Source organism: Salvelinus namaycush, chromosome 2 (genome assembly GCF_016432855.1).
Source record: "Salvelinus namaycush isolate Seneca chromosome 2, SaNama_1.0, whole genome shotgun sequence".
In the NCBI taxonomy this organism is placed as follows: Eukaryota; Metazoa; Chordata; class Actinopteri; order Salmoniformes; family Salmonidae; genus Salvelinus; species Salvelinus namaycush.
The window spans coordinates 6,395,053-6,417,774 of NC_052308.1; the positions used below are offsets into that span (position 1 = coordinate 6,395,053).

Genomic DNA, 22,722 nt, shown 5'->3' on the forward strand with positions numbered 1-22,722 from the left:
TCTCTATCTGGACAGATAGGCTTGATAATGTAAGTAAATATGATGCAATTAATTAGGCCTATTGCTCTGTCAGGAAATGTCCTGCAGAATGGAGTGTGGGGGGGGGGGGGGGGGGCCTACTAATCATTTTCGTATATATATACTTTTTATACCTACAGGGGTCCTAAAATTCAAAACCAAATGGATAAAGGATACATTTTATGACCATCTTAAAACAATTCCATTGTTATGCTGGTGAATGAGGACCCAAAAGCGACGTAATAGAAACAGAGTCTTTATTCCAGTCTTAAACAAACAATGATTCTCCTGGATATTATCAAAGGTAAATCCAAAACAGGAAACTGAAATCCTCTCGTCAGTAGAGAGGAACGACTGGAGACGCGACCACAGACTGCAGGTCGCTACAGGAAGGCACAGGCCGTAGCTGACATAGACACCTGCTCACACGCAGCATCTGAAGAAGGCAAAAACACGACAGGGCGGAACAAGGACACAGAACAGCAAACATCAAACAAGAATCCGACAAGGACAGAAGCGGAAGACAGAGGGAGAAATAGGGACTCTAATCAGAGGGTAAAATAGGGGACAGGTGTGAAAGAGTAACTGAGGTAGTTAGGAGAATGGGAAACAGCTGGGAGCAGGAACGGAACGATAGAGAGAGAGAGCGAGAGAGGGAGAGAGGGAGGGGGAGAGAGAGGGATAGAAAGAGGGAAAGAACCTAATAAGACCAGCAGAGGGAAGCACAGGGACAAGACATGATGATCAATGACAAAACATGACATCCATATGCAGGCTTAATAGATATTGCGATCTAAGGGCTTAGACCTACATGGGTTTTAAACGATGGTAGATAAACAAGAACATATCACAGTCATAGCAAGTAAAAACATTATGTTACCTTTACTGAGCATGTTGTTGTAGTTCAGCGGGCTACTTGCAAGTTCATCTGAACTCTCTGTCTCAGACATCCTCATTTCAAAGAGGTCTTTATACAAAACAGACTATCCAGACCGACCTGTTCGAAATGAGGATGACCGAGACAGAGAGTTCAGATGACTGCTGCAAAGCTAGTGGATGTCATACAGCCAAACAACCAGTCTCCCCTTTTCAATATTGATGACTTATTGGTTTGTAGCTCACACGGTTCGGGTTTTACAGACGATTTCGTGATAATTTTTCTTGTCCGGATCATCTCATGTGTAGAAAAAAGCCGCTTTCAACCCGCCCCATGTTATGGAATAGGCGGAAAGAGGGGATTGAGCTGCAGCCACTACAAAAATCAGTAAGTCTCTAGTAGTAACACACAGGGAGCTATTCAATATTCAAAATGACATCACCGGGTGCGTCAAATTAACACTTGCAAAGCACACTGCTGTCTGTTATTATAATGAGCTCCGCCCCCAAACAAGGCTAAATGTTTTTGTACCTGATGTGCGTTCAATTTGCTTGAACGTTTGCTATGTTGCGTAACGGTTTGTATATGTTAATGAGCCAGAAACCCCAATACCATGCACCCACTAGTGTTCAAAATGTTTTTGGAGCGCTCCAAAAATACAGTATGGTACTGTATTCTGGTGGGTGGTACTGAATTACAGGAAAGTACTGGCAGCACAGTAGCCAGTAAATAACTGTAGATTTACAGGACAAGGTTTTTAGATTCCAAAAATACGGTATGGTACTGTATTCTGTGCGGTACAGCATTCTTACTAATGGGTGCAACAAATATAGCCTCTTAAAAGGCACGCCTCAAAACATGTTAATGAGTTAGCGATTCTTTCCCGACCACAACACTTTCTGAAAAAATGCACCATAATTCACAGTATGCTGCTGTTAATATACAGCACTGTAGTGGAATTCCATTAAGCCACCATTAATGTATTGCTACTTACAGTACTGTAATATGGAATTACAGTAACTAACTGTAAAGTTCTTGCTCTAAATGTACAACAATTTCTTACTGTGTAGGCCCTTTATGGTATTAGTGTACATTGAGTGGGCAGGCAGCCCTATTGGTCTGCTGGCCTACATATGCAGAACAACTTGGAACAAAATCAGTATTTTATTCATGTCCTCTTGTAAATGTAATCTAGGTTACTATTATTTTTTTTTATTTTTTTTCCTTTATTTAACTAGGCAATGACCTAATCACATTTTTAGAACCTTCAGCGCCAACGTGTTCGTTCACCTGCTAGGAGGCACGCATCACTTCCAATCTGTGTATTATCAGTGTATTGACACCATTTTGCAATTGGGTAAAAATATAACACTTACAGTATGCAGACACAAAAATAGCCCATAACGACTATCAATTTCAGACACACCTGCGCACATACGGGCTCACACGGTCAAATACATGATCAAAACATTAAATAGAGTAGAATAGACATCAAACAAAATCAACATTAAGTTCATATTCCTGAGAGAGACGATACTGCACATCAATATTGTCTCTGTCCTGCTCCGCACCCCCCCACTCCATTCTGCAGGACATTTCCCGACAGAGCAATAGGCCTAATTAATTGCATCATATTTACTTACATTATCAAGCCTATCTGTCCAGATAGAGATTGAGTAAAGAGTGAAACCTAACTGGGGTAAAGTTCATAGTTTGCTGTACTTTGGTCTGGTCACTTCAATGTGAGGCGTCGCGCTGACTAATACCCGGGCATCATGCCATCGTTCAGTAGGCCAACAATTCACAATTGAAGCTAGCCAGAAGCTAACCAGAAGCTAACCAGAAGCTAACCAGAAGCTAGCCAGAAGCTAGCCAGAAGCTAGCCAGAAGCTAACCAGAAGCTAACCAGAAGCTAACCAGAAACTAGCCAGAAGCTAACCTGAAACTACCCAGAAGTTAGCCGGTTTACTGGCTAACGTTAGTATTTCAGCTACCCACGTTTTGTGGTCATCAGCTATTCCTTTAGCTCGATAATCTATCGGCACTTTTGTACAACGCGACTCAGACCATAACATACCGGACCTATTTTTCTCAATATCCCCGGATTTCAACCGCAAGCTCTGGACATTTACACCTTGATTTAGCAGCTAGCTAGCTGCAAACCGTGTGACTATTGGCTTACGTCGATCCCGGAGCAAACTTAAATTATTCCGGAGCTAGCCAGCTGAAGAGTTCCATCAGCCATTCCTGGGCTACAATCACCTATCCGCACCCGTATTAATCTTTTTTTTTATTTTTTATATATTTTATTTCATTTTTTATTTTTATCCCTTTTTATTGTATTTTTTTTATTTATTTCCTTTTTCATTCGTTTTTTTATTCTTCATCTTTTTATTATTATTATTTTTTTTACTACAAATGCGGAGCCCCACCGGGCCTTCACGACTGACTACCGACGTTATCTGCCCGAGGGAGTTATCCAACTGGCACCTCCGTCGCGACGTTACCTGAACGCTCATCTGGGGCCCGCTAATCGTTAGCTGTCTTATCGGCTGCTATCTGAATAAGTATATCGGACAGTTTTTCTTGGGTCACTATATCTATTTTGCCAATTGGATTGATCCCCTCTACCACACGGAACCCCACTAATCTACCGACGGAAACGCACGAGGTGACTAAAAATAGACCTCCATCCTATGCTATCTTGCTACCGATAGCCAGCTACCCGGCCAGCTGTCTGGATCGCCGTGACCCCAACCAACCTCTACTCACTGGACCCTTATGATCACTCGATTAAACATGCCTCTCCTTAATGTAAATATGCCTTGTCCATTGCTGTTCTGGTTAGTGTTTATTGGCTTATTTCACTGTAGAGCCTCTAGCCCTGCTCACTATACCATATCCAACCTTTCAGTTCCACCACCCACATATGCGATGACATCACCTGGTTTCAATGATGTTTCTAGAGACAATATCTCTCTCATCATCACTCAATACCTAGGTTTACCTCCACTGTATTCACATCCTACCATACCTTTGTCTGTACATTATTCCTTGAAGCTATTTTATCGCCCCCAGAAACTTCCTTTTACTCTCTGTTCTAGACGTTCTAGACGACCAATTCTCATAGCTTTTAGCCGTACCCTTATCCTACTCCTCCTCTGTTCCTCTGGTGATGTAGAGGTGAATCCAGGCCCTGCAGTACCTAGCTCCACTCCTATTCCCCAGGCGCTCTCTTTTGATGACTTCTGTAACCGTAATAGCCTTGGTTTCATGCATGTTAACATTAGAAGCCTCCTCCCTAAGTTTGTTTTGTTCACTGCTTTAGCACACTCTGCCAACCCAGATGTTTTAGCCGTGTCTGAATCCTGGCTTAGGAAGACCACCAAAAATTCTGACATTTTCATCCCTAACTACAAGATTTTCAGACAAGATAGAACGGCCAAAGGGGGCGGTGTTGCAATCTACTGCAAAGACTGCCTGCAGAGTTCTGTTTTACTATCCAGGTCTGTTCCCAAACAATTTGAACTTCTACTTTTAAAAATCCACCTCTCTAAAAACAAGTCTCTCACCGTTGCCGCCTGCTATAGACCACCCTCTGCCCCCAGCTGTGCTCTGGACACCATATGTGAACTGATTGCCCCCCATCTATGTTCAGAGCTCGTGCTGCTAGGCGACCTAAATTGGAACATGCTTAACACCCCAGCCATCCTACAATCTAAGCTTGATGCCCTCAATCTCACACAAATTATCAACGAACCTACCAGGTACCACCCCAATTCCGTAAACACGGGTACCCTCATAGATATCATCCTAACCAACTTGCCCTCCAAATACACCTCTGCTGTTTTCAACCAAGATCTCAGCGATCACTGCCTCATTGCCTGTATCCGTAATGGGTCAGCGGTCAAACGACCTCCACTCATCACTGTCAAACGCTCCCTGAAACACTTCAGCGAGCAGGCCTTTCTAATCGACCTGGCCGAGGTATCCTGGAAGGATATTGATCTCATCCCGTCAGTAGAGGATGCCTGGATATTTTTTTTAAATGCCTTCCTCACCATCTTGAATAAGCATGCCCCATTCAAGAAATTTAGAACCAGGAACAGATATAGCCCTTGGTTCTCTCCTGACCTGACTGCCCTTAACCAACAGAAAAACATCCTATGGCGTTCTGCATTAGCATCGAACAGCCCCCGTGATATGCAACTTTTCAGGGAAGCTAGAAACCAATATACACAGGCAGTTAGAAAAGCCAAAGCTAGCTTTTTCAAGCAGAAATTTGCTTCCTGCAACACAAACTCAAAAAAGTTCTGGGACACTGTAAAGTCCATGGAGAATAAGAACACCTCCTCCCAGCTTCCAACTGCACTGAAGATAGGAAACACTGTCACCACCGACAAATCCACTATAATTGAGAATTTCAATAAGCATTTTTCTACGGCTGGCCATGCTTTCCACCTGGCTACCCCTACCCCGGTCAACAGCACTGCCCTCCCCTCTGCTACTCGCCCACGCCTTCCCCATTTCTCTTTCTCCCAAATACAGTCAGCTGATGTTCTGAAAGAGCTGCAAAATCTGGACCCTTACAAATCAGCCGGGCTAGATAATCTGGACCCTTTCTTTCTAAAACTATCTGCTGAAATTGTTGCCACCCCTATTACTAGCCTTTTCAACCTCTCTTTCGTGTCGTCTGAGATTCCCAAAGATTGGAAAGCAGCTGCGGTTATCCCCCTCTTCAAAGGGGGGGACACTCTTGACCCAAACAGCTACAGACCTATATCTATCCTACCCTGCCTTTCTAAGGTCTTCGAAAGCCAAGTCAACAAACAGATTACCGACCATTTCGAATCCCACCATACCTTCTCCGCTATGCAATCTGGTTTCAGAGCTGGTCATGGGTGCACCTCAGCCACGCTCAAGGTCATAAACGATATCTTAACCGCCATCGATAGGAAACAATACTGTGCAGCCGTATTCATTGACCTGGCCAAGGCTTTTGACTCTGTCAATCACCACATCCTCATCGGCAGACTCGACAGCCTTGGTTTCTCTAATGATTGCCTCGCCTGGTTCACCAACTACTTCTCTGATCGAGTTCAGTGTGTCAAATCGGAGGGTCTGTTGTCCGGACCTCTGGCAGTCTCTATGGGGGTGCCACAGGGTTCAATTCTTGGACCGACTCTCTTCTCTGTATACATCAATGATGTCGCTCTTGCTGCTGGTGAGTCTCTGATCCACCTCTACGCAGACGACACTATTCTGTATACTTCTGGCCCTTCTTTTGACACTGTGTTAACAACCCTCCAGGCGAGCTTCAATGCCATACAACTCTCCTTCCGTGGCCTCCAACTGCTCTTAAATACAAGTAAAACTAAATGCATGCTCTTCAACCGATCGCTGCCTGCACCTGCCCGCCTGTCCAACATCACTACTCTGGACGGCTCTGACTTAGAATATGTGGACAACTACAAATACCTAGGTGTCTGGTTAGACTGTAAACTCTCCTTCCAGACTCACATCAAACATCTCCAATCCAAAGTTAAATCTAGAATTGGCTTCCTATTCTGCAACAAAGCATCCTTCACTCATGCTGCCAAACATACCCTTGTAAAACTGACCATCCTACCAATCCTCGACTTCGGTGATGTCATTTACAAAATAGCCTCCAATACCCTACTCAATAAATTGGATGCAGTCTATCACAGTGCCATCCGTTTTGTCACCAAAGCCCCATATACTACCCACCACTGCGACCTGTACACTCTCGTTGGCTGGCCCTCGCTTCATACTCGTCGCCAAACCCACTGGCTCCAGGTCATCTACAAGACCCTGCTAGGTAAAGTCCCCCCTTATCTCAGCTCGCTGGTCACCATAGCAGCACCTACCTGTAGCACGCGCTCCAGCAGGTATATCTCTCTGGTCACCCCCAAAACCAATTCTTCCTTTGGCTTCCCTTCCTCCTTCCAGTTCTCTGCTGCCAATGACTGGAACGAACTACAAAAATCTCTGAAACTGGAAACACTTATCTCCCTCACTAGCTTTAAGCACCAGCTGTCAGAGCAGCTCATAGATTACTGCACCTGTACATAGCCCATCTATAATTTAGCCCAAACAACTACCTCTTTACCTACTGTATTTATTTATTTATTTTGCTCCTTTGCACCCCATTATTTCTATCTCTACTTTGCACTTTCTTCCACTGGAAACCAACCATTCCAGTGTTTTTTTACTTGCTATATTGCATTTACTTCGCCACCATGGCCTTTTTTATATTTTTATTTATTTATATATTTTGTTTGCCTTCACCTCCCTTATCTCACCTCACATTGTATATAGACTTATTTTTCACTGTATTATTGACTGTATGTTTGTTTTACTCCATGTGTAACTCTGTGTTGTTGTATGTGTCGAACTGCTTTGCTTTATCTTGGCCAGGTCGCAATTGTAAATGAGAACGTGTTCTCAATTTGCCTACCTGGTTAAATAAAGGTGAAATAAAATAAATAAAATAAAAATGCATATTTTACAGTTACTAATTACAGTAAGCAATGGTTTATGTAAGACACTGATTGTCAACAAATAAATTATATTACAAAAAAACCATTTGTTTATTTGATTTTCAATAAGGAACATAGGGGAAAAGTATAATACAGAGATTCACATAACAAAAACAAGTGAGGGACACAATCACTCATGTTACAGTATCAAATCAAATGTTATTGGTCACATGCACGTGTCGAGCAGATGTTATTGCAGGTGTAGCGAAATGCTTGTGCTTCTAGTTCCTACAGTGCAGCAATATCTAACAAGTAATATCTAACAATTTCACAGCAAATACCTAAATACACACAAATCTAAGTAAAGGATATATAAATATCTGGACGAGCAACGTGAGAATAATGTCAGAGCGACATAGACTAAGATACAGTAGATAGTATAGAATACAGTATATATATACACATATGAGAGCATCCAGTAGGCCCACAAACTCAGCAGAGAGGGGAAATACATAGGATACAATACACTAGACAGGACATGTAGTACGGTAAACATTAGGGAGTCCAGCAGGGCAAGAGTGACAACACCGGCGTGGCACAGGAGACCGCCAACCAGGAGAAAAAGTGGAGCGGTCACAGAGTCAGCAGCCAGGATTATGGTGGCTAGGTCACAGAGTCAGCAGCCAGGATTATGGTGGCTAGGTCACAGAGTCAGCAGCCAGGATTATGGTGGCTAGGTCACAGAGTCAGCAGCCAGGATTATGGTGGCTAGGTCACAGAGTCAGCAGCCAGGATTATGGTGGCTAGGTCACAGAGTCAGCAGCCAGGATTATGGTGGCTAGGTCACAGAGTCAGCAGCCAGGATTATGGTGGCTAGGTCACAGAGTCAGCAGCCAGGATTATGGTGGCTAGGTCACAGAGTCAGCAGCCAGGATTAATGGTGGCTAGGTCACAGAGTCAGCAGCCAGGATTATGGTGGCTAGGTCACAGAGTCAGCAGCCAGGATTATGGTGGCTAGGTCACAGAGTCAGCAGCCAGGATTATGGTGGCTAGGTCACAGAGTCAGCAGCCAGGATTATGGTGGCTAGGTCACAGAGTCAGCAGCCAGGATTATGGTGGCTAGGTCACAGAGTCAGCAGCCAGGATTATGGTGGCTAGGTCACAGAGTCAGCAGCCAGGATTATGGTGGCTAGGTCACAGAGTCAGCAGCCAGGATTATGGTGGCTAGGTCACAGAGTCAGCAGCCAGGATTATGGTGGCTAGGTCACAGAGTCAGCAGCCAGGATTATGGTGGCTAGGTCACAGAGTCAGCAGCCAGGATTATGGTGGCTAGGTCACAGAGTCAGCAGCCAGGATTATGGTGGCTAGGTCACAGAGTCAGCAGCCAGGATTATGGTGGCTAGGTCACAGAGTCAGCAGCCAGGATTATGGTGGCTAGGTCACAGAGTCAGCAGCCAGGATTATGGTGGCTAGGTCACAGAGTCAGCAGCCAGGATTATGGTGGCTAGGTCACAGAGTCAGCAGCCAGGATTATGGTGGCTAGGTCCCAGAGTCAGCAGCCAGGATTATGGTGGCTAGGTCCCAGAGTCAGCAGCCAGGATTATGGTGGCTAGGTCCCAGAGTCAGCAGCCAGGATTATGGTGGCTAGGTCACAGAGTCAGCAGCCAGGATTATGGTGGCTAGGTCACAGAGTCAGCAGCCAGGATTATGGTGGCTAGGTCACAGAGTCAGCAGCCAGGATTATGGTGGCTAGGTCACAGAGTCAGCAGCCAGGATTATGGTGGCTAGGTCACAGAGTCAGCAGCCAGGATTATGGTGGCTAGGTCACAGAGTCAGCAGCCAGGATTATGGTGGCTAGGTCACAGAGTCAGCAGCCAGGATTATGGTGGCTAGGTCACAGAGTCAGCAGCCAGGATTAATGGTGGCTAGGTCACAGAGTCAGCAGCCAGGATTAATGGTGGCTAGGTCACAGAGTCAGCAGCCAGGATTAATGGTGGCTAGGTCACAGAGTCAGCAGCCAGGATTAATGGTGGCTAGGTCACAGAGTCAGCAGCCAGGATTAATGGTGGCTAGGTCACAGAGTCAGCAGCCAGGATTATGGTGGCTAGGTCACAGAGTCAGCAGCCAGGATTATGGTGGCTAGGTCACAGAGTCAGCAGCCAGGATTATGGTGGCTAGGTCACAGAGTCAGCAGCCAGGATTATGGTGGCTAGGTCACAGAGTCAGCAGCCAGGATTATGGTGGCTAGGTCACAGAGTCAGCAGCCAGGATTATGGTGGCTAGGTCACAGAGTCAGCAGCCAGGATTATGGTGGCTAGGTCACAGAGTCAGCAGCCAGGATTATGGTGGCTAGGTCACAGAGTCAGCAGCCAGGATTATGGTGGCTAGGTCACAGAGTCAGCAGCCAGGATTATGGTGGCTAGGTCACAGAGTCAGCTGCCAGGATTATGGTGGCTAGGTCACAGAGTCAGCTGCCACGGTCAGCATCCGACATTATTTAGATATAGTTCTATGAGGGGCTGCAATTTTTTTGTGGAGGGTCACGTGAAAATGTTAATTGTTAACAAAAATATTTGTGAACAATTTAGTTAGCTACCATATGTTATTGTCAAACTGTCAACAGAGTAGCTAGCAAGCAACAAGATATGCCAAATAACAGTCTAAAACCACTTGAGGGCAAAACAAAAGCATATTTGACCATTCAGACCAGTAGCATGGCCAGAAATCAGATTGGTATCTGTTTTCAAACCACTTACAAAATTGTTTTGAAATGTGGCTTGAAATATCTGATTCCATGTGCTTTTTTGGCTGTTCAGACTGCAGGAAAAATAAACAGATTTTGCGTCAGATTCTTAACATGAACAAATGCGAACAGGTGCATGCACCAGAGCAGCTAGAGCAGTTCCTCTGCCCAGCCGTTGCTGACGCCCGCCAGATCTTACGCCTGGATCAGTATTTTATGTACAATATCAGCTAACCACATCATATGTTATAGTATTCTGTCAGCCAAATACCACAAATTCCAGAGGTGACTTATTGCTATTATAAACTGGTTACCAACGTAATTAGAGCAGTTTATAAAAATACATATATCCTGTATAGGCTCTACTGCACGCACAACGACACTGTAGCATACCCATAACCTATGTACATAGACATGGTAGCACTGGTCACTTTAATAAGTCACTTAAATGTTTTTATTTTACTAGGCAGATCAGTTTAGAACAAATTCATATTTTCAATGACGGCCTAGGAACAGTGGGTTAACTGCCTTGTTCAGGGAATGAACGTTAGCTCTGGGATTCGATCTTGCAACCTTTCGGTTACTAGACCAACGTTCTAACCACTAGGCTACCTGCCGCCCCAGGTAATGTCTACATACTGCTTTACTCATCTCATATGTACATATTGTATTCTATTCTACTGTATTCTAGTCAATGCCACTCCAACATTGCTCGTCCTAATATTTATATATTTATTAACTCCATTCTTTTACTTTAGATTTGTGTGTATTGTTGTGAATTGTTAGATATTACTGCACTGTTGGAGCTAGGAACAAGCAATTCGCCTAACCCGCAATAACACCTGCTAAATATGTGTATGTGACCAATACAATTTGATCTAAGCAATTTTACATAAATGACTTGTCTATTTACGTTGTTGACAGAATGTTTTAATCTTTGCAGTTGTTTACACTGTATTTGGAAAATGACTGTCAGTTTCTGAACGACAAAATCAAGGCAAATTGTTGTGTCAGTTTAAAAAAATATATATATATATTTCACCTTTATTTAAGCAGAAAGTTAGTAGAAAGTTTTATATCGACTTTTACCCCAACCTAAATATGCAACACAGTCTCACATTCAATTCGCGCATATATGTACAAAATGTATTTCAGCAGATTTCGTGCGTTTTTGTGCGTTTTCGTCTGGCTTAATTCGTGAGAAAAGACACAAATTTATGTGCTTCTTAATTCGTGCAAAAAGACACAAATTTAACCAGTAGGCTACACAAGCCTTTGCAACAACCATATAGACGCGATAATTTGTATTTCATTTTTGTTCTTCTTAATGGCTAATTCAACGTCATGAATATACAGAAATGTTGTCTTTGTTTAACCATGTTTTAAAATGTGTCGTTGTATGCCTATATGTACTGTTTTAGACTTGCTGAACAATTTTTGAGAAAAGACGCACATTTACGTGCGACTTAATTCGTGGGAAATATTGTTTTATTAATGCCAATGCTGTTTTCTGTGCTTGATTTCGCTTAATACTTTGGATACTGGTGCACTTGTAATCAGAACGCCTTTTTGTCATGTAGGCAACCATACACGATTTTCTTCATAACCCATTTCATATTTCGTGGAGCCTAAATTACACCATTTTCTTCATAATGCATGTATTACATGTTAATGTAAAATAATGAATTATGTTGGCTTACACTTATGGCCTTTACAAGGCCTTTCCATACCTTAAGGGAACATTTTAGCACTCGCCATATGGTTAGTGAGAAACGCCACATTGCAAATGTACGGTCCCTTACTAGACGTCCGGCGACGTTTCTAAAATTCGCGGACGGCGTTGGGCCGTGCGCGGGGGAGAGATCTTTCAGGAAGTCATCAAACGAAATCTCTCGGACGTTCGGTTTCCGTTTTATAAAAATAACACATTTTGGTCATTTTCCGCAGTCTCGGAAATTCCCACCAGAGGGAAAATAAATAATATTGCAAATGCACAAGCACATTGCAAATGCATGTGGCCTTTTCTCCTAAACGGAAAATATTTCGAAGACGTAATGGACAGTTGGCCCCGAACGCTTTTTGAGTTATGGCCATTTTTCTGGGATTAAAGGTCAAAAACGCAAAGTAGGGTGCTAATTAGACCGCTTCACGTCAAAGTACATAAGCATACGGTGTCAGGAAAAAAAGAACCAGCCATTTATCTATCGTAATTTAAGAGAAATCGTACATTGACAAATTGGTAATGTTCACAAAAAGGAGTTAAAAAAAAAAAGTTACAGATCCAGTTGCAGTGTGTTCAGACAAACATTTTTTAAGTGGGTCTCGAAGCTCTGCCAGAATTCTGTGATTTTATGTGATTTTATGAAATAACACACACTCATTTAACCCTCTGTAAATAAGTCAGTTCTTAACATAAAGACTTAAAACTCAATATTATATAAGAGCCTACCCCAAGGAGGATATGTGTTCACTTTCAGCTTCCTATGTCAACCGAAAGTACCTTCAAATGGTGCCATAGGGTCAGTTTCGAAGGGTTAAAAAGGTCAGATCTGCCTCCCGGGTGGCGCAGTGGTCTAGGGCACTGCATCGCAGTGCTAGCTGCGCCACCAGAGTCTCTGGGTTCGCGCCCAGGCTCTGTCGCAGCCGGCCGCGACCGGGAGGTCCGTGGGGCGACGCACAATTGGCCTAGCGTCGTCCGGGTTAGGGAGGGTTTGGCCGGTAGGGATATCCTTGTCTCATCGCGCTCCAGCGACTCCTGTGGCGGGCCGGGCGCAGTGCGCGCTAGCCAAGGGGGCCAGGTGCACGGTGTTTCCTCCGACACATTGGTGCAGCTGGCTTCCGGGTTGGAGGCGCGCTGTGTTAAGAAGCAGTGCGGCTTGGTTGGGTTGTGCTTCGGAGGACGCGTGGCTTTCGACCTTCGTCTCTCCTGAGCCCGTACGGGAGTTGTAGCGATGAGACAAGATAGTAATTACTAGCGATTGGATACCACGAAGAAAAGGGGATAAAAGGATGGAGTGAAAAAGTACGGTGCTTAAAGACACACAAAGCCTGCAATGGCATTACCATTATCTCCAGGCCGTGCCGAGTTCAACGAGATGCCCCGCTTGACCGTAGCTCGCTCGGTCTGAGTGCAGCGACAGGGACAAGAAGAAGGACCCAAATGACCCTTTGACCTCAATTTCATATTTTTTTGCTTTTGGGAGACAGAGAGAGAACCGTTAAGGTTAGAAGCACAATTTCACCTCAGGAACGTTCCTAAGGTCCTCCCGATCTGTGCAAGCCTAACATTGACCGTGTGGCATTAACCCTTAACAGTTAAAAGAAGGTGTTTACATCAAACAGTTTACAATGACATGTCTCCCCATAGGAATACATTGCCTGCTCCCCTAAATTCAACCTGAAGCCTATGTGGGTTAATAATGCCTTATGAACCTGTCTTCGATGACAATCCATCAGGCCACTATGAGGTCTACCTGTGTCGATTCTAAGCTTCCTGGAGCAACCGGAAGTGGTTAAATCACCCTAAAAGTGTTTGCCATACCCAACCTGCAGTTTGAGAGAAATAGTGCATTCAACCCTATGTAAATCAGTGAGTTCTTAACATATAGACTTAAAACTCAGGATTCTGTAAAAGCCCACTCCAATGAGGATATGTGTTTACTTTCAGCTTCCTGTGCCAACCGGAAGTGCCATAATTGGTGTCAAAAGGGCTGTTTCGAAGGGTTAAAAAAGTCAAATCTTTCCAAAACTTAATATATGTGAATAGGCAACCCTCATGAACTGTAAATCAGTCATTCATCCCATCAGATTTCAAGGAAAAATGTACACACCCACACAGAAAGGATGGAGTGACACACTGAGGGCCTTAGAGGCAGACAGTGCCTGCAATAGTTACTTTTGTTCGAACTTTTAAAGAACCGTCAGACCTAGAGTTCTGAAACTTTACAAACCTGTTCTAGAGCTCAGGTCGATTAAGCACGGTGAGTTATGTGGCTCTAGAAGGTTCTCGGACCGATAAAAAGCCTCGTGGATTTGCAATGACTTCAATTCATTTTGAGCATTACAAAAATGGCGACATTTAGAAAAGTCCCAGAGTTGCAAGACTAGGTGCATTGAAACCGGCTCGGCCCATAGAGACGGACCCCGACATTTCTGTCCGATAGCTCATTCAAGGACCCCGTAGCAAGGCATGGAAAAAAGTGGAATTTCAGCACCAATTAAGGTTTTGCTCGGGCACCGAATGACCTATCGAGCCGAAACTTGGGATTCGAGGTCGCCTCACATAGGGCTAAACATAATGTGAGAACTGGACCCGCAACTAGAACATAACTACGTATTATTTGTTTTTTTTATGGTTTAAATGGAAGGCGCTGTGAATTTTGGGCCTGCTCTGAAATATGTGATAGTTGGCTTCTAAACGAGTTGGAAAAAGTGAGTTTGGAGTCAGATGGTATCAGTTTGGTGTTTGAAAATATCTAATTGACTGATGGACACTGACTTGCTAGTTGACTTTTGTGCATTTGCAATATGTTTCAACAGTGAGGTACCATCACCCTAATCAACATGATGAAATTTAACACAACGAGCGATGGAGAGGAACCACTATCACTGCCCGGCCATCCCGAGGTCATCAGGCCAGTCATTTTTGCATTTCTGCAGTATTTAAGAGAATGCCAAATTCGTAATGGTACATGCCCATTGAATATGATGTGATGTTTTTCACTGTTGAATCATATTGCAAATGTAACGTGCATTTGCAATATGTTTAAACAGTGAAAAACCACCAAAATAGCATTCTGAAATCGCCACTAAAAATGACATCACCATAGTCTCCAGGCCGTGCCGAGTTCAACGAGATGCCCCGCTTGACCGTAGCTTGCTCGGTCTGAGCGCAGCGACAGTGACAAGAAGATGACCCTTGACCTACATTTCAAGTCTTTTGCTTTTGGGAGACAGAGAGAGAACTGTTAAGGTTTAGAAGCACAATTTGACCTCAGGAACGTTCCTAAGGTCTCTGTGCAAGCCTAACCTTGACCGTGTGGCATTAACCCTTAACAGTTAAAAGAAGGTGTTTACATCAAACAGTTTACAATGACATCTCACCCCATAGGAACACATTGCCTGCACCCCTAAATTCAACCTGAAGCCTATGTGGGTTATGAATGTCTTATGAACCTGTCTTCAATGACAATCCATCAAGCCACTATGAGGTCTACTGGTGTTGATTCTAAACTTCCTGGAGCAACCGGAAGTGATAAAATCACCCTAAAAGTGTTTTGCCATACCCAACCAGCAGTTTGTGATATATAGTGCATTCAACCCTGTGTAAATCAGTCAGTTCTTAACGTATAGACTTAAAACTCAGGATTCTGTAAAAGCATACCCCGATCAGGATATGTATTTACTTATAGCTTCCTGTGCCAACCGGAAGTGCCTTAAAATGGGGTCATAGGTGCTGGTTTCGAATGTTTAAAAAAGTCAGATCTTTCCAAAACTTTAAGGTCAACCCTCATGAACTGTAAATCAGTAATTTCTCTAAACAGATGTCAAAGAAAAGCTCTCTCACACACACACACACACACACACACACACACACACACACACACACACACACACACACACACACACACACACACACACACACACACACACACACACACACACACACACACAGCAAGGATAGAGTGAAAAAGTATGGTGCTTAAAGACACACAGAGCCTTAAATGCTTTTAGGGGGGATCCAGACTTCCATACCCGCTCTGGGAGCACTATACTACCGCCCCAAATCAATGGGTGCTGGCCTGAGTGATTTATGGAGGTTTTCAAAAAATATTCTATGTTTTTTCTTCTGGAAAATATTTTATGTTTTTTCTTCTCGAGTCAATGGCCTGAGTGATTTATGGAGGTTTTCAAAAAATATTCTAAGTCCAAACTTTTCGTGCACCTGGTATTTTTTTGGGGTTACCAGGCGTCATTTTTCAAAACGGTTGAAATTGCTTTTAGGGGGCATCCAGAGTGTCACATGACCGGACGAGGTAACTATTCTTGTTCTTCTTGTAACTTTCCGGTAGGCTAGAAGCTTTCCGGTGTTTTGCTGCTCGACACAGGTCGACGCAGGTATTGCACTTGATTTATCGTTATCGTAACCGTAGGTGCAGCCAAGTGGAAATACGAAAGCTTTCTAGCTATTTTGTACTGATGGTAATTTGAACACAAGAACGTTTCTAGTGAAAAGGTGCTTACACTCAGAGCCATGTATTTACACTCAGCCACCCTAGCCTTATTACGGGTTAACGTTTTGGTAATTTTGGTTCGCCAACAAAATGTAAGACTACAATGACTGCATACGTTTCCCCAAATGTTATACGAAAAAAAAACGTTTTGTTATTGATGGACAATGGCAAGGCTGCCATTGTATTTTCAGTTACATTCTGGTCAATAAAAATGGTTTACACGTTTATTTTTTAAGCAATACATGGAACTACAACCGAATAAAGCACCATTAACCATCATGCATTGCTTACATTCATTCTATACTGAAAAGTCTGTTCAGAAAAATCGAAAACAGTACATATAGGCATAAAACCACAATGTTTTAATAGGGATTAAAAAAAGACAATATATATATATAACCTCTTATGGTTATATGGTTAAAAAAAGACAATATCTATATATTCATAACGTAAAATAAATAAATACAGGCGATCGCGTCTATGGTTGTTGCAACGGCTTATGTGTTGCCTACTGGTTAAATTCGTGTCTTTTCGCACGAATTAAGTAGCACAGAAATTCGTGTATTTTCAAACGAATTGAACCACCCCAAAAATGCACAAAAACGCACGAAATCTTCTGAAATACATTTTGTACATATATGCGCGAATTGAATGTGAGGCTGGGCTGAAATATGATGATGGCCCGCGAATTCTGAAATGTTATAGGGCACATTGTTTTTTCAATTACAGTACTTATAGTAGTCACAGTTTTATTTTATTTCTCTTCTAGTTGACTTTGTATATATGTCTTTACAGTACTACTGATATTCATTGCTAAATTGTTTACATTTTTTAACCTTTATTTAACTAGGCAAGTCAGTCAAGAACAAATTCTTATTTACAATGACGGCCTATACCGGCCAAACCCGGCCGACGCTGGGCCAATTGTGCGTCCCCCAGGCTGGAATGCCGGGAATGAGCGAGCAAGAAAAAGGCATTTCACTGTACTTGTGCACGCGACAATAAAAACTAGAAACGAACTTGATACAGTACATAGGCGACTTCAATATAAAAGATCTGCTGTTAAATGTGACTGTATACCGATATTATATACCGCGCTGCCTATGATATTGCAAAACTTCAAATACATATAATTGATCTATTTCGTAGCCTACTTGGTCCAATTAAATGAGAGATGTACATGGTAATTTGTTGAACGGCTCCTTCGGGAATATGAACCCGTCGCGACCAGAAAAGGTGAGGAATATATTCTGCAATGGAAAATTAAGTAAATAGGAGAAATAGGAGAATTCTCTCTACCACATGAGAATGACCCCATGGAGATCACCAGTGTAGCCATGCAGCCTATTTTAACGGTTCACAATATCGGCCGTACTGATGTGGAATGCCAGTGGAGGAAGCCAGCCGTGGCCCAACCAGTTGCAGTCAGTGGGGGATCTGTACCTGGCCGAAGACTACAACCCTCTGTCCCGAAAGCCCACAGAGGACGATCTTTAGTGGCTAAGGAACCGTCTCCGGGGCAGGTTCAGTGGAATGGCATGGCTCCTTGAACCTGAGCCAGAACAACCGCTACCCTCCCTGTTATCCCAGTCTGTACCAGACATTGTTAAAAAAATAATAACAAAGGCACCTGCGGCATGCAGGCATCCTGGTTGGCATGGCGCTGTCAGTTGGACAGCACAGCAACCCCAACATGGCACACCATGAAGAGAGGGAGGTTGACGGCCAGCAATTATGGAGCAGTTAGATCCAAGCGCGTTACTCCGTCGCTGCTAAAATGGGTCCTCAGATCACAGTCATTGGATGGGTGTGATGTCTGTAAAGTGGGGCAGAGATACTCAGATCAGTCATTGGATGGGTGTGATGTCTGTAAAGTGGGGCAGAGATACTCAGATCAGTCATTGGATGGGTGTGATGTCTGTAAAGTGGGGCAGAGATACTCAGATCAGTCATTGGATGGGTGTGATGTCTGTAAAGTGGGGCAGAGATACTCAGATCAGTCATTGGATGGGTGTGATGTCTGTAAAGTGGGGCAGAGATACTCAGATCAGTCATTGGATGGGTGTGATGTCTGTAAAGTGGGGCAGAGATACTCAGATCAGTCATTGGATGGGTGTGATGTCTGTAAAGTGGGGCAGAGATACTCAGATCAGTCATTGGATGGGTGTGATGTCTGTAAAGTGGGGCAGAGATACTCAGATCAGTCATTGGATGGGTGTGATGTCTGTAAAGTGGGGCAGAGATACTCAGATCAGTCATTGGATGGGTGTGATGTCTGTAAAGTGGGGCAGAGATACTCAGATCAGTCATTGGATGGGTGTGATGTCTGTAAAGTGGGGCAGAGATACTCAGATCAGTCATTGGATGGGTGTGATGTCTGTAAAGTGGGGCAGAGATACTCAGATCAGTCATTGGATGGGTGTGATGTCTGTAAAGTGGGGCAGAGATACTCAGATCAGTCATTGGATGGGTGTGATGTCTGTAAAGTGGGGCAGAGATACTCAGATCAGTCATTGGATGGGTGTGATGTCTGTAAAGTGGGGCAGAGATACTCAGATCACAGTCATTGGATGGGTGTGATGTCTGTAAAGTGGGGCAGAGATACTCAGATCACAGTCATTGGATGGGTGTGATGTCTGTAAAGTGGGGCAGAGATACTCAGATCACAGTCATTGGATGGGTGTGATGTCTGTAAAGTGGGGCAGAGATACTCAGATCAGTCATTGGATGGGTGTGATGTCTGTAAAGTGGGGCAGAGATACTCAGATCAGTCATTGGATGGGTGTGATGTCTGTAAAGTGGGGCAGAGATACTCAGATCAGTCATTGGATGGGTGTGATGTCTGTAAAGTGGGGCAGAGATACTCAGATCACAGTCATTGGATGGGTGTGATGTCTGTAAAGTGGGGCAGAGATACTCAGATCAGTCATTGGATGGGTGTGATGTCTGTAAAGTGGGGCAGAGATACTCAGATCAGTCATTGGATGGGTGTGATGTCTGTAAAGTGGGGCAGAGATACTCAGATCAGTCATTGGATGGGTGTGATGTCTGTAAAGTGGGGCAGAGATACTCAGATCAGTCATTGGATGGGTGTGATGTCTGTAAAGTGGGGCAGAGATACTCAGATCAGTCATTGGATGGGTGTGATGTCTGTAAAGTGGGGCAGAGATACTCAGATCAGTCATTGGATGGGTGTGATGTCTGTAAAGTGGGGCAGAGATACTCAGATCAGTCATTGGATGGGTGTGATGTCTGTAAAGTGGGGCAGAGATACTCAGATCAGTCATTGGATGGGTGTGATGTCTGTAAAGTGGGGCAGAGATACTCAGATCAGTCATTGGATGGGTGTGATGTCTGTAAAGTGGGGCAGAGATACTCAGATCAGTCATTGGATGGGTGTGATGTCTGTAAAGTGGGGCAGAGATAACAAAAAGGAGGGCATCAAGACATTCAAAATGGCTACAGGGATGGATGTGCAGGAGTCAGGGCTTTGGGTCACGAGGTCTGGGATCCTGGGTGCCTCATTGGATGGTCTGGTAGGTACGACAGCCGTGGTGGAGGTCAAGTGTCCCTATGATGCAAGGGATCTTACCGTTGAGGAGGCAGTGAAGTTGAAATTATTTCTATATCAAGGAGGGAGGATCTTACCGCCTCTGTGAAGACCATCCTTACAGGCACCAGGTCAAAGGTCAGCTCCACATCCCTGGAAGCGACACCTGCTTCTTCATTGTTTAGACCACCAAAGCATCCGTCCCCATCCAGCGTAAAAACCTCTGACAGACACATATTGCTCCTGCTGTCAGTACCCGTTTTCAGGGAAGACAATGGTCCAAAAATATTCCACATAGTTCACACACAAGGCTCCTAGAAGTTTTGCTCAAAGCAGCCAACTAAAGTAATGTAGTTAACTTTATCATGGGCACAGTGGGAATTTATATCTGTGATGTTCAAATTATTTCGTACCCCGTGTCTTACTTGCTGAAGGCCCCAGTCGTCCCTGCCTGTACCTGACATTGTTGAAAAACAAGTGAACAATGAATAAAGATTATACACAAGCAATAGGCTCCTAGAATAGGTTATATTACATTAAAGTTTTGCTCAAAGCAGCCATCTAAAGTAATGTAGTTAACGTTAATTCAATCACAAAGGCTGGTCTGAGTGCATCTCCTCAGTTTCATTTAGTAGTACAACACAATTCACATAGCATTTTTATAATGGACACAGTGGGAATTTATATCTGTGATGTTTAAATGATGTCTTACCCCCAGAGTACAATGTAATTTTTTGTAATGACTTGGTGCTGCCTATCTTGGCCAGGACGCTCTTGAAAAAGAGATTTTAAATCTCAATGAGCCCTTCCTGGTTAAATAAAGGTTAAATAAAAAAAAAAGTGTGAGAGAGTACATCACTTCCAGCAGATCACCTTGCTGAGGGTGACATTGATCATGCACTGCTTCTCGTGGGGGGAGCCTGATGTTCTGCATGTCACGGCTCATGTCTAATGGGGAAAAGGAGACAAAAAGTAAAGATTGATGCATCTACAAATTCAATGTTTTACATAATATTGTATCATATTTGATGAGTTACTGACCTGTCCGTCCACAGGCTCGATCTGCTGTAGTCTCTACAACTGGATGCTCGCGCTCGGATCACACTGGAACAGGATGTCTATGCACCGGATGGTCTGAGGGAACCTCTCCTGTTGGGACTGGAAAACAAAGAGACATTTGGTCAGTGGTGAGTCTTTTTCAATGCTGTATCACCATCTTTATCTGGGCAGAAAATGCATTGTTTATCATAACACAGACCCACCTTGGACAATGTGACAAGTTGTCCCTCATCTCCCAATCCTCATGCCTCATTGTTTGTTATTTCCTCTGAAATTAACAGTCTGGATCTTCCTCTTCTGCCATGGTGGATGAGACACCTTGTCTGGTAAATACAGGGCCATTTCTCTTTCCCATCATGAAAATGGTAACTGCAGATCCGAGTGTTGTCACTGGGTTTCCGGTCCAATCACCTGACAGGACAGTCTAGGGTACTATTTGCCCAATGAGGTGAAGTATTGCGATGAGCTATACTACTGTACTTCTGATTAACATTCTCAAGAGGGAAGTTAAAACCCTAAGCCGTGAGGTCACTAAGGAGGATCAACAGTGATGAGGGAGGGGTGTCTGAAAGGGACTGACATGCAGGGATTTGGGGCAATGGCCAGCAGTCCGTGATTTCTACTAGCACGGGTAACATTCAGATCCTAAATTCTGTGGCATTTGATGTTTGTAAAGGCAAAATGTTACTGCTGTGTCAAGCTAGTTTGGCCCATTTTCTACTAGCCCAGTCTGAAAAGTACTAGCCCCGGGCTAGCTTAATTTCCATCCCTGCTGACATGTATAACTGATTTCACAGGGAATTTGTTTAAATCATATGCAACATATGCACTCGTGGAACAAAACCATGTGTTTTCTATGGGAAACATTGAGCCAACAAGTCCTTTGTGAGCTACAATAGCTAGCCAGCTAGTTAATGCTAGCTCACCGTTCATGTAGTCACACTTTTCCACGTGGGGACATTCTAGCTAACGTTAGCCCACCAGCGCATGGATATTTAGGTAACGTGTAGCTAGCTAGTTACACTACATGACCAAAAGTAGAGTACCAGTCAAAAGTTTGGACACACCTACTCATTCCAGGGTTTTTCTTTATTTTTACTGTTTTCTACAATGTAGAATAATAGTGAAGACATCAAAACTATGAAATAACACATTAAATCATGTAGTAGCCCAAAAAAGTGTTAAACAAATCAAATATATATTTGAGATTTTTCAAAGTAGCCACCCTTTGCCTTGACAGCTTTGCACACGCTTGGCATTCTCTCAACCAGCTTCATGAGGTAGTCGCCTGGAATGCATTTCAGTTAACAGGTGTGCCTTGTTAAAAGTTAATTTGTGGAATTTCTTTCCTTCTTAATGCGTTTGAGCCAATCAGTTGTGTTGTGACAAAGTATGGGTGGTATAAAGAAAATAGCCCTATTTGGTAAAAGACCAAGTCCATATTATGTCAGGAACAGCTCAAATAAGCAAAGATGAATGACAGTCCATTACTTTAAGACATGAAGATCAGTCAATGTGGAACATTTCAAGAACTTTGAACGTTTCTTCAAGTGCAGTCGCAAAAAACCATCAAGCGCTATATTGAAACTGGCTCTCATGAGGACCGCCACAGGAAAGGAAGACACAGAGCTACCTCTGCTGCAGAGGATAAGTTCATTGTTAGTTGAGTTAACTGCACCTCAAATTGCAGCCCACATAAATGCTTCACAGAGTTCAAGTAACAGACACATCTCAACATCAAT

General features: G+C 43.6%; 1 long non-coding RNA gene across 1 annotated transcript; it reads right to left on the reverse strand.

Moving 5' to 3' along the window:
• Positions 1 to 16,971: 16,971 nt before the first annotated feature.
• Positions 16,972 to 22,046, reverse strand: LOC120058294. Its single transcript, XR_005477996.1, has 6 exons — positions 21,184 to 22,046; positions 20,963 to 21,079; positions 20,795 to 20,869; positions 20,335 to 20,378; positions 20,020 to 20,144; positions 16,972 to 18,187 (listed from the first exon to the last, which is right to left on the reverse strand). It is a non-coding gene; the product is annotated as an uncharacterized LOC120058294 (long non-coding RNA).
• Between the last annotated feature and the right edge of the window lie 676 nt (positions 22,047 to 22,722).